This window comes from Triticum urartu, chromosome 1 (assembly GCF_003073215.2).
Source record: "Triticum urartu cultivar G1812 chromosome 1, Tu2.1, whole genome shotgun sequence".
NCBI classification, from domain to species: Eukaryota; Viridiplantae; Streptophyta; class Magnoliopsida; order Poales; family Poaceae; genus Triticum; species Triticum urartu.
In genome coordinates, this window is record NC_053022.1 from 112116136 (window position 1) to 112129747 (window position 13612).

Genomic DNA, 13612 nt, shown 5'->3' on the forward strand with positions numbered 1-13612 from the left:
ACATCAAATCACATAACTCATAATACAAATCATCGTCGAACGTTAAGCATGCGGACCCTACGGGTTTGAGAACTATGTAGACATGACCGAGACACATCTCCGGTCAATAACCAATAGCGGAAACTGGATGCTCATATTGGCTCCTACATATTCTATGAAGATCTTTATCGGTCAAACCGCATAACAACATACGTTGTTCCCTTTGTCATCAGTATGTTACTTGCCCGAGATTCGATCGTCGGTATCATCATACCTAGTTCAATCTAGTTACCGGCAAGTCTCTTTACTTGTTTCGTAATGCTTCATCCTGCAAATAACTCATTAGTCACATTGCTTGCAAGGCTCATAGTGATGTCCATTACCGAGAAGGCCCAGAGATACCTCTCCGATAGACGGAGTGACAAATCCTAATCTCGATCAATGCCAACTCGACAAACACCATCAAAGACACCTGTAGAGCATCTTTATAATCACCCAGTTACGTTATGACGTTTGATAGCACACAAGGTGTTCCTCCAGTATTCAGGAGTTGCATAATCTCATAGTCAGAGGAACATGTATAAGTCATGAAGAAAGCAGTAGCAATAAAATTGAACGATCTTTATGCTAAGCTAACAGATGGGTCTTGTCCATCACATCATTCTCTAATGATGTGATCCCGTTCATCAAATGACAACACATGTCCATGGCTAGGAAACTTAACCATCTTTGATTAGCGAGCTAGTCAAGTAGAGGCATACTAGGGACACTCTGTTTGTCTATGTATTCACACATGTACTAAGTTTACGGTAATACATAGCATGAATAATAAACATTTATCATGATACAAGGAAATATAAATAACAACTTTATTATTGCCTATTGGGCATATTTCCTTCAGTGGCCTCCTTGGCCCACCTCCAGTGCCCATCTTCTTGTATATAAGTGGTTTTCCTAGAAAAAACTACAATAATACTTTCAGGACGGAGCGCCGCCGCCTCGAGGCGGAACTTGGGCAGGAGCACTTTTGCCCTCCGTCGGAGTGATTCTGCCAGGGGAACTTCCCTCCCGGAGGGGGGAATCATCGTCATCATCATCACCAAAAACTCTCCCATCTTGGGGAGGGCCATCTCCACCAACATCTTCACCAGCACCATCTCATCTCAAACCCTAGTTCATCTCTTATATTCAATCTTGTTACTAGAACTATAGATTGTTGCTAGGGGGTGACTAGTAGTGGTGATTACATCTTGTAGTTGATTACTATATAGTTTATTTGGTGGAAGATTATATGTTCAGATCCATTATGCATATTAATACCCCTCTGATCATGATAATGTTGTTGTTTGTGAGTAGTTACCTTCGTTCTTGAGGTCACGGGATAAATCATGTTGCATGTAATCATGTGAATTTGATATGTGTTAGATATTTTGATAGTATATATGCTGTGATTCCCTTAGTGGTGTCATGTGAACCTTGACTACATGACACTTCACCATATTTGGGCCTAAGGAATGCATTGTGGAGTAGTAAATAGATGGTGGGTTGCGATTGTGACAGAAACTTAAACCCCAGTTTTTGCACTATTCCATAAGGGACCGATTGCACCCTAGAATTTAATGCTATGGTTAGGATTTATCCTTAATACTTTTCTCGTAGTTGCGGATGCCTGCGGGAGTTTTAATCATAAGTAGGAGGCTTATTCAAGTAAGAACAGCACCTAAGCACCGGTCCACCCACATATCAAATTATCAGAGTAGCGAACACAAATCAAATCGACATGATGAAAGTGACTAGATGAAATTCCCGTGTACCCTCAAGAACGCTTTGCTTATCATAAGAGACCATTTTGGTCTGTTCTTTGCCTCAAATGGATTGTGCTACCTTGCTACATACTTGTTACTATTATCGTTACTTGCTTGTTACAAACTATCTTGCTATCAAATTACTCGCTACTTAGAATTTCTGCACTTGCAGACACTACCTTACTGAAAACTACTTGTCATTTCCTTCTGCTCCTCATTGGGTTCGACACTCTTACTTATCGAAAAGAGCTACAATTGATCCCCTATACTTGTGGGTCATCAGGGAGCCAAAGAATAGTCTCAAGTATTAGCAGATGAGTTGTCAATTCAACCACACCTGAAAGACTTAATATCTACAGCAAAGTATTTAGTAACAAAGTAGTATGGAAGTAACAGTAACGGTGGCAAAAGTAACGGTAGCAGTTTTGTAGCAATCGTAACAGTAGCAACGAAAAAGTTACTTAGCAAAGATCAATATGAAACGAGCTCGTAGGCAATGGATCAATGATGGATAATTATGTCAGATGGAATTCATCATGCAACATTTATAACATAGGGTGACATAGACCTAGCTCCAATTCATCAATATAATGTAGGCATGTTTTCCGAATATAGTGATACATGCTTATGGAAAAGAACTTGCATGACATCTTTTGTCCTACCCTCCCATTGCAGCGAGGTCCTATTGGAAACTAAGGGATATTAAGACCTCCCTTTAATAGAGTACCGAACCAAAGCATTAGCACTTACTGAATACATGAACTCCTCAAACTACGGTCATCACTGGGTAGTGTCCCGACTATTGTCACTCCGGGGTTGCCGGATCATAACACATAGTAGGTGACTATAACTTGCAATATAAGATCAAGAACACAAATATATTCATGAAAACATAATAGGTTTAGATCTGAAATCATGGAGCCCGGACCCTAGTGACAAGAATTAAGCATAGCAAAGTTATAGCAACATCAATCTTATGACATAGTGGACACTATGGATCAAACCCTAACAAAACTAACTCGATTACATGGTAGATCTCATCTGACCCATCACCGTCCAGCAAGCCTACGATCGGATTACTCATGCACGGCGGTGAGCATCATGAAATTGGTGATGGAGGATGGTTGATGATGACGATGGTGACGATTTCCCCTCTCCGGAGCCCAAAACGGACTCCAGATCTGCCCTCCCGAGGAAGAACTGGAAGTGGCGGAGGCTCCGTATCGTAAAACGCGATGAATCCTTCTCTCTAATTTTTTTCTCCCTAAACGTGAATATATGGAGTTGGAGTTGAGGACGGTGGAGGTCTGTGGGGCCCACAAGGACAGAGGGCGCGCCCTCCACCCTTTTGGACAGGGTGTGGGCCCCCTTCGGTTGATTCTTTCGCCAATATTTTTTATTTATTCCAAAACTAATCTCTGTGAAGTTTCAGGACATTTCGAGAACTTTTATTTCTGCACAAAAACAACACCATGGCAATTCTGCTGAAAACAGCATCAGTCCGGGTTAGTTCCATTCAAATCATGCAAATTAGAGTCCAAAAGAAGGGCAAAAGAGTTTGGAAAAGTAGATACGATGTAGAGGTATCATGGGTCTCCACTTTATGCTTGCCGAACTCCATTGGAGCGCCACTAGACATCCCCACTCTATGTGTCGTCATGTGTGTGCTTGTTGTGTTGTGGGCGCACGATCGAAAGGTTGAAGAGACTAATGTTATAATGGCCGCAGGAATTCAAGGGGAAGCCGGACGGCCTGGAATATCGACACACCCCGATGGCAGTTCTAATTTGCAGCACATAACTCCATCATGCCGCACGTAACTGCATTGCATGGCAACACACGCAGCGCAACCGCATGCATATGGGGCCCCCGACATGATCGTGCGCAGGCCCAACCACTGGCAAAGCGCACGCGGAGGGACGCGACCAGAGCGCTCTGCGGTCGCCTCAACGGCTAGCAACCATATATATGCATATAGCAGTTGAGCACGCAAGGAAAAGCTATCCACAAGCCGTGCGCGCCGACGAACGCGAGAGCAGAGTGCGCCGACGGACGCGAGCAGAGCCCACCGTGGCGCCTAACGGCGAGCACAGCGCGCTGCGGCGCCTAACGGCGAGCAGAGCTTGCCGAGGGACGCGAGCAGAGGCCGGCCCAGTGATACGTGGCAAATAAGATGAACTGTGCGAGCGATGTTGGAGACATCAAGCATGAATCAAATTAGAGTTGTGTGTGCGATACGTGGCATACAGTTGATCCATCTGAGCTATTTGTGATGGAATAAGCCATGTGTGTTGTGGGCAAATGCTTGCTGGTATATAACCTTAAATTTAACTAACAAAATGTTAATGCATGTTAAAAAAATTATATAACTGGAAACTATGTTCAAATACAAATCCAACGAGATAATCTTTGGCAACATGCATTCGTATTTTATTAGTTAAATCCTACTTATAAACCAGGACAAGGGTATAGTAGGTAATCAAATCACAAACGTTTTTTTATTAACTGTATGTGTACGTGTCCTTTCGTCCTCCTCTCGCACGTCTTTTCACCCCGCTTCCACAGACGGCTTCGAGCGCAAGCACGAGTAGCGCGCGGGGCATTCTTTTGGCCATGCGATGGTAAGCTCATTCCCGCGCAACCGCACAGGTTCCCGCGCAAGCTTCCCACCCGACTCGGTAAATCCCACAAAACCCCAATGCTTACTGATACGTCTCCAACGTATCTATAATTTATGAAGTATTCATGCTGTTATTTTACCATTCTTGGATGTTTTACAATCATTTTATATCAACATTATATCAATTTTTGGGACTAACCTATTGACCCAGTGCCCAGTGCCAGTTGCTGTTTTTTGCATGTTTTTTACATCACAGAAAATCAATATCAAACGGAGTCCAAACCCCGAGGGGGGCACAACCCACCAGGGCGCGCCAGGGCCCCCTGGCGTGCCCAGGTGGGTTGTGCCCACCTCGGTGGCCTCCCGCACCCCTTCTTTGCACTATAAATTACCAAATATTCCGAAATCCTTCGGGGTTAACCTAGATCAGAAGTTCTGCCACCGCAGGGCTCTGTAGCCACCGAAAACCAATCTAGACCTGTTCTTGCACCCTGCCTGAGGGGGGAATCATCTCTGGTGGCCATCTTCATCATCCCGGCGGCCACCACGATGAGGAGGGAGTAGTCCACCATTGGGGTTGAGGGTTTGTACCAGTAGTTATGTGTTTAATCTCTCTCTCTCTCTCGTGATCTATATCATGGGATTTGTTAATATAGTCGGATCATATGATGTTTCTCCCCTCTATACTCTTGCTGTGATGAATAGAATCTTTACCCTTTGAAGTTTTGTTGTCGGATTGAATATTCAAAGATGAAAACACATGATATATGTCTTACAATTGGGGTATCTTATTGATTCACTTGATATATGTTATGGCATTCAACTCGCGGATTCCCGCGGTGATATTGGGCTAATCTATGCATAGGGGTTGATGCACGTTTTTATCATCGTTTCTCCGACAGAAACTTTGGGGCACTCTTTGTAGTTCTTTGTGTGGATTAAGTGTTATGAATATGAATATTCTTTGGTGTTATTCTAGTACGGACTCTAGGATAGATCGAACAGAAACAATAGCTTTGTGTTATTTTAGTACGATCTCTTGAATAGATCGATCAGAAAGAATAGCTTTGAGGTGGCTTCGTACCCTACAAACAATTCCTATCTTTTGTTCTCTGCCAATAGGAACTTTGGAGTGATTCTTCGTTACGCTTTGAGGGATAATCATATGATCCAATTATGTTAGCACTGTTGAGAGATTGCACTAGCGAAAGTACGGACCCTATGCCTTGTTTTTAAGAATTGAAATACCGTTTTTGTGCCCGTTTACTATTTGCTACCTTGCTATTTTTATTTATTCAGATTATAAAAATATATTTCTACCATCCATATTACACTTTTATCACCATCTCTTCGCCGAACTAGTGCACCGATACAATTTACCATTGTATTGGTTGTGTTGGGGACACAAGAGATTTCTTGTATTTGGTTGCAGGGTCGTTTGAGAGAGACCATCTTCATCATACACCTCTCACGGATTGCTAAACCTTAGGTCACCCACTCGAGGGAAAATTGCTACTGTCCTAAAAAACTCTGCGCTTGGAGGCCCAACAGGTGTCTACAAGAATAAAGTTGCATAGTAGACATCAAGCTCTTTTCTGGCGTCGTTGCCGGTGAGGTGAGTGCTTGAAGGTATATCTTTAGATCTTGCAATTGAATCTTTTAGTTTCTTGTTTTATCACTAGTTTGGTTTATAAAAGAAAACTAAAAATGGAATTTAGGTTGCATCATATTATTGATCTACTTTAAAATATATTTCTTGAAAATGATGGTTCAGAATTATTATTTTTTGAATATGGATGGTTCAGAAAATTGTACTCAATTATTAGAAGAAGAAGTCAATAAAATGCTTGCACAAAATATTTGAATGATGAGCATGATTGCAATGTTGTTAGTATGAATTCTTTGAATATCCAAAATACTAATAATGATTGCACAAGTCATGACAAAAATGTTTCTTATAAGCATGTCACTTTTTGCGGAGTGAGTTGGGAGTGCCTTTGCACACCAAAAAGGGAAGATATATTTTGTAAGAAGCATAAATATTTAGAAATGAAAAGGTTGCAAGAGAGGCTAGATGATTGTGCTGAAAGATGTAATTTTTTTCGCCATCCTTGTGAACTTTGCAATGAACGTGGTCATTTTAAATCTCCAATGCAAATTGTTTCATGATCAAATCGTGTCAAAAAATTATGATAACTTGATTACCCTTGAGCATCATAAAGAGCTTAGCCTTCTTTTGGGGTATGAAGAAATGAAACGTATAACTAAGTGTTTTCCAAATCCCAAGAGATTTCTTGGTTTTGATCTAGAGGAAATTTATATGTTTTGTACAGTAAATTGCATTCAGAATCCTTATGTTGCAAAATATCTAAAGTCAAGAAAACAAATGGAATATGAAGAGAGTACTAACGAAAGGGAAAACATTTCCCAATACCCTCCTACTGTTTATTATGATGAATCGGGTAACAAGGAGGAGCTTCCTATCCAATCAATCTCTTCAACAAGAAGCTTGAAAAAAATTAATTAAACCCACACATTGTGTGGTGAAGAAGAAGAAAAGAAGAAAGAATAGAGGTAAAAAGGTATCTCTCCCAAATAGTGTTGTTCCCATCACCATCATGCCTCATGAAAGTGAATCAAATATGTTGATGGAGGATGATGATATTGATGATGATTTTGTTATGCCTATTGCTTGTTGTGATGATTATGACTGGGAAGACAACGATATCCCTTATGATCTTGAAAATCTTGTTAGCACTTTCTTGGAAGAATATGATAATAATGTTTGCTATACTATTGGTGCCATTCATCCTATTGATAAGAATGATTGTGATGATATGCAAAACCACAAACTTGGGGATGCTATGTTTGATGAGTATGATATGTTTGAAGATTTCTTTGCTGGAAATAATGCTTGTCCTAAGCTTGGGGATGCTTTGCTTAATGAATATGATCCTTTGATTCCTTCCACTTTCGATAAGAAAATTTATTATGATGATAGCATGCCTCCTATTTATGATGATTACATTAATGAAACTGGGCTTAGAAGAGTGTCAACTCTAGGTAGTAGTGATCCCACTATTTTGGAGGGTGTTGAATCTTATTACAATATTGATGAAACTGGATTTGGAGAGGTCATGACTTTATTTAGTGTTACATCCACTATTTTGGAAGAGGTTTCAATTGATTATGACAATGAAGTTGCTATCAATGATGATTATTATGATGACATCTATGCCATAAAGAGTGATAAATCTTATATGCTTTTGCATCATGAAAAGAGTGCTGCATGTGATGGTTATATTGTTGAATTCATTCATGATGCCTCTAAAAATTATTATGAGAAAGGAACTTATGCCCTTACATATCTCAATAGTATCAAGTTTCTTATCTATGTGTTGATTGTTTTGAAGTTACACTTGTTTTGCCTTCCTATGCTAGTTGATTCTTGTTCCCATAAGTTGTTGGCTCACAAAATCCCTATTCATAGGAAGTGGGTTAGACCTAAATGTGCTAGTCTTATGCTTCATGATGCTCTCTTCATGTTTCAATTCTTATATTTTATGCGAGCATCATCGAAATCATTATGCCTAGCTTAAAAGGCATAAAAGAAAATCACTTGTTGGGAGACAACACAACACTTTTACCAACTGTTTTTGTGTGTTCATATGATTATGTTACTGTAGTAATCATGTTTTATTGCTTTTGTTTCAATAAAGTTCCAAGTAAGACCTTTGGGATGGCTTATGGTGATAGTTGATTTGATCTTACTGAAAAATAGAAACTTTTGCGCTCAGGAAAATAATTCTTTTGGCAAAAGATTAATAGGAAAATTTCTCAGGTTGTCCTAATTTTTAATAATTTTTGGAGTAGTAGAAGTATGGTTTGAGTACATATTACTACAGACTGTTCTGTTTTTGACAGATTCTGTTTTCAATGCATAGTTTGCTTGTTTTCTAGTTTCTATGGCTTATATTGCTTAATATAAATTGTAGAAATGATATTATACAATAGGAATTGTGTGAAAAAAATTATGAATCTTGTCTTTGACAGTACCAAATTGAGATGGTTTGCTCTTTATCATACTAACCTATCTCACCAAGTTCCGCTAAGTTTTGTGTGATTGAAGTTTTCAAGTTTTGGGTGAGATGTCGATATGAGGAGAATAAGGAGTGAAAAGACGCTAAGCTTGGGGATGCCAGAGGCACCCCAAGGAAATATTCAAGGAAGATCCACGCAACTAAGCTTGGGGATGCCCCGGAAGGCATCCCCTCTTTCGTCTCCAACATTATCGGCAACCTCACTTTGAGGTATGTTTTCATTCGTCACATGATACGTGTTTTGCTTGGAGCATCAATTTATTTTCTTAGGATTTTCTTGCTTTTATTTAGAATAATGTTTTGCATCTTTTATTTCAATAAAAGTGACATTGATAGCCTTTGCCATGCTTATTTTGTATGTATAAATGTTGTTGTTTGAAAACAAAAAGTTTACCGCTGTTGCAAAAATTCCCTAGAAAAGTAAGAATGTGGTAAAATGTTGAATTTGTTTTGCAAAATGAGCTCTGATAAATTTTCTATAGTGTGGTAAATTTTAATAATTTTTGGAGTTGAATAAGTATTGATACTCTTGCATTCTTTATAGACTGTACTGTTTTGGCAGATTGCTGTTATGTTTGCATTGTTTGCAGATGTTTGCTTGTTTAATGATTCTATTTGGGGATAGGAGTATTAAATATGCAAAGGCATTTAGGATGCAATGTTGAATAATAATTTTAGTGATTTGCTATAGTAGAGAATGATATGGTTTTTGCATTGGTTTATACTAACTTATCTAATGAGTTCTTGTTGAGTTTTCTGTGGATGAAGCTTTCGAGATTTAGGAAAATTGTGATATGAGAGGAATTAAGGAGACACAAAAACTCAAGCTTGGGGATGCCCAAGGCATCCCAAGATAATAATTCAACAAGTCTCAAGCATCCAAGCTTGGGGATGCCCCGGTAGGCATCTTACCTTTTTTCTTCAACAATTATCTGTTAGTATCGGTTGAGCCTAAGTTTTTGTTTCTTCACATGAGTTGTGGTATCCTTGACATGTCATTCTGTTTTGTTTTGCTTCCTGTTTTAATAAAGTACTTAGATCTGAAATTTTTAAATAATAGACAGTCCACACATAGCTATATATATTTACTTAACTACTCATTTTATCTTCACTTATATCTTTTTGGAGTAGCTTGTCATTTACTCTTGTGCTTCACTTATATCCTTTGAGTAAATTGTTGAATAAATTGAATGTAATGAAGTTGAAATCATATCATGCCTAGTGGTAGCTTCACATTCGGTTTAGAAAGTGAAATCTTTTGAGGCTTGACAATCACAATATTGGTCATACAAGCAATTCATGAATAATTAGTATAAGGAACAGACTTTCACATGCAAATAGACTATCATGGAAATCTTTTGTGATTGTGAGCCCCCATCAAAATATTATATGCCAAAATTGTTGATGTTGGACAAGGAAGACAACGTAATGGTTTATGTTTGTTCATATTCACATAGAATTTATATTGTCATAGATCCGTCAACATGTGGTGCTTGCCCCCATCTTTGCTAGCCAAAAATTCTGCACCAAGTAGAGATACTACTTGTGCATCCAAAAACCCTTAATCCCATGTCTTATTTTCAAGATTCCACCATACCTATCAAAGGATTGAGCAAGATCCTTCAAGTAAGTTGTCATCGGTGCAATAAGGCAATAAAAATTGCTTCTAAAAGTGTGAGATCATTTAGTGCAAGAGAAAATTGAGCACTGTACGGACTTGTGATGGCAAAGTAATAAAAGCGACGGACTGCATAATAAAGGTTTCTATCATAAGGGGCAATATAACATGACATTCTTTTGCACTAAGGCGTTGAGCAAACAAATAAATAAGCACACGGCAACCTCTTCTTCCCTCTGCAAAGGGCCTATCTTTTACTTTTCAGTATTTACTTTTATGCAAAGAGTTAGAGTATTCCTCTCTATTACTTTTTATTTTATCTTTTGGTAAGCATCATGTTGTGAGGAAAGATCTAGGCACATATGTCCAGATGAATATGGGTAGCATGAGTTATTATTGTTGACATCACCCATGAGGTGATTACGTTGGGAGGAAAAACAATAAGCCCCTATCTTTCTATGTGTCCGATTGAGACATTTTGCTCATGTGTATGTGGTGAGTGTTAGCAATCATAGAAGACTATATGATGGTTGAGTATGTGGAGCTCTTACTTAAACTCCATTGAATAAGTTGAATTGCAATTGCTTGGTGACTAAGAACATAGGTTGTTCGGTTTCAAGAGAATTCATTGTTTGAAACTTAACATGTGAATTGGTTGCCACTATAACATGAGAAGTTCCAACTTATCTATAATTTATGAAGTATTCATGCTGTTATTTTATCATTCTTGGATGTTTTACAATCATTTTATAGAAAATTTATATCATTTTTTGGGACTAACCTATTGACCCAATGCCCAGTGCCAGTTGTTGTTTTTTTCTTGTTTTTTACATCGCAGAAAACCAATATCAGACGGAGTCCAAACACCGCGAAACTTTTTGGAGATTTTTTTTGGACCAGAAGGAACCCATTGGGCCAGAGCTGCACCTAGGGGGTGCCCCGAGGGAGCACAACCCACCAGGGCGCGCTAGGGCCCCCTAGCACGCCCAGGTGGGTTGTGCCCACCTTGGTGGCCTCCTGCACCCCTTCTTTGCACTATAAATTCCCAAATATTCCGAAACCCTTCGGGGTTAACCTAGATCAGAAGTTCCGCTGCCGCAGGGGCCCGTAGCCACCGAAAACCAATCTAGACCCGTTCCGGCACCCTGCCGGAGGGGGGAATCATCTCCGATGGCCATGTTCATCATCCCGGCGGCCACCACAATGAGTAGGGAGTAGTCCGCCCTCGAGGCTGAGGGTTTGTACCAGTAGCTATGTGTTTAATCTCGCTCTCTTGTGATCTATATCATGGGCATTGTTAATATAGTCAGATCATATGATGTTTCTCCCCTCTATACTCTTGCTGTGATGAACAGAATCTTTGCCCTTTGAAGTTTTGTCTTGTTGGATTGAATATTCAGAGATGAGAACACATGATATATGTCTTGCGGTATGAATACTTGAGGTGACAATTGGGGTATCTTATTGATTCACTTGATATATGTTATGGCATTCAACTCGCGGATTCCCGCGGTGATATTGGGGTAATCTATGCATAGGGGTTGATGCATGTTTTTATCATCTTTTCTCCGAGGGAAACTTTGGGGCAGTCTTTGTAGTTCTTTGTGTGGATTGAGTATTATGAATATGAATATGCTTTGGTGTTATTATAGAACGAACTCTAGGATAGATCGAACGGAAACAATAACTTTGTGTTATTTTAGTACAAACTCTTGAATAGATCGATCGGAAAGAATAGCTTTGAGGTGGCTTCGTACCGTACAAACAATTCCTATCTTTTGTTCTCCGCTAATAGGAACTTGGGAGTGATTCTTCGTTACACTTTGAGGGATAATCATATGATCCAACTATATTAGCACTGTTGAGAGATTGCACTAGCGAAAGTACGGACCTTAGGCCTTGTTTTTAAGCATTGAAATACTGTTTTTGTGCCAGTTTACTATTTTCTACCTTGCTGTTTTTATTTATTCAGATTATAAAAATATATTTCTACCATCCATATTACACTTTTATCACCATATCTTCGTCGAACTAGTGCACCTATACAATTTACCATTGTATTGGGTGTATTGGGGAAACAAGAGATTTCTTGTATTTGGTTGCAGGGTCGTTTGAGAGAGACCATCTTCATCCTACACCTCTCACGGATTGATAAACCTTAGGTCATCGACTTGAGGGAAAATTGCTACTGTCCTACAAAACTCTGCACTTGGAGGCCCAACACGTGTCTACAAGAATAAAGTTGCGTAGTAGACATCACTTACTAGTCTACTATATAAACCCTCACCATCGGCGAGTCATGCGTCGCATTTTCTAATCATTATGTTGTGTTTGTTGTTTCCGTGTTGTTCATTATTTCGTGTAGAGGTAACTTAGCTTGGCATGCTTAGGGTAGCCTCCTCCTTGTGAGGGACTCGCTTCCTCGTTCTTGCGGAGGCCTTCCTTGGCTTGGCAGGTGTCAGGGAACTGCAAAAAATTTGTCAGGAGCGTCGCCCGAAGGTTTATCGTTCTATCAAGCCTAGACCCAGTGCTTCGTATCGTGATACCCGAGGGGCACGGATCAGGAGAGGTGCGCCAGCTTGTTGGCTCGAGCGAGAATGACTCGCAAAGAAACAGATGAAGGTCCTCGCGAAAAACAAACGAAGGGCAGAGGAAAGGAAAAAGGCTCGCGAGGGCACCTGCCTAGCCCCCTCGCGAGGCACACGCGAGAGATAAAACAGGTTAACTGCAACCGAAAACAGCAGCAGAAAGCGACGGAACCAAACCAGCAAGGAACTCCAGAAGCAAACTTTCAATTAAAAGAAGGCAAGCCAACTACGGAAAGCAAATGAAAAGCCGCGTCCGGCACCTATCCTAGTCTTCAAGTCTTCTCACCGGCGTTGTAGCGACCTGACCCGAATGGATCACGTCTACTGTGCTACGGTGTCATCCCTGGATCAGTAATGCTGACACCACACAGTACATCGAGGTTTTATAGCAGAGTTGCAATCACACACTTATTACATCGATGGCTCAAAAAGAACTTATTACACTGAATATGGCTTAAGGCCATATAATAAAAATAACAGCGGAAGACTCGGAAGATAAATGGGTCCATCAACTCCAGCGACATCACTGAGTATAGGGCCACGACCTAAACACCTCAAACGTCGTCTGAAAAGTCTGCAACATTAACGTTGCAGCCCGAAAACGGGTCAGCACATGGAATATGCTGGCAAAGTAACACATAGAGAGTAATGGAATGAAACAGCTATACTATATGCATATATGGCTGGTGGAAAGCTCTATGGTTACAGTTTTGCGTAAAGCCAATTTTTCCCTACTGCAAAGGAATAAATTTATTTAACTATCATGGTGGTTGTGAAACATTGAGAATGGTTGAAAGCATTCTCAATCCCAATTAAAAATAATTAAAACCCAACAACATAAATTAGAAGTAACATGTTGAGATTCACAATGATATTCAAGTACTAGATACTCAAGTTGTCCA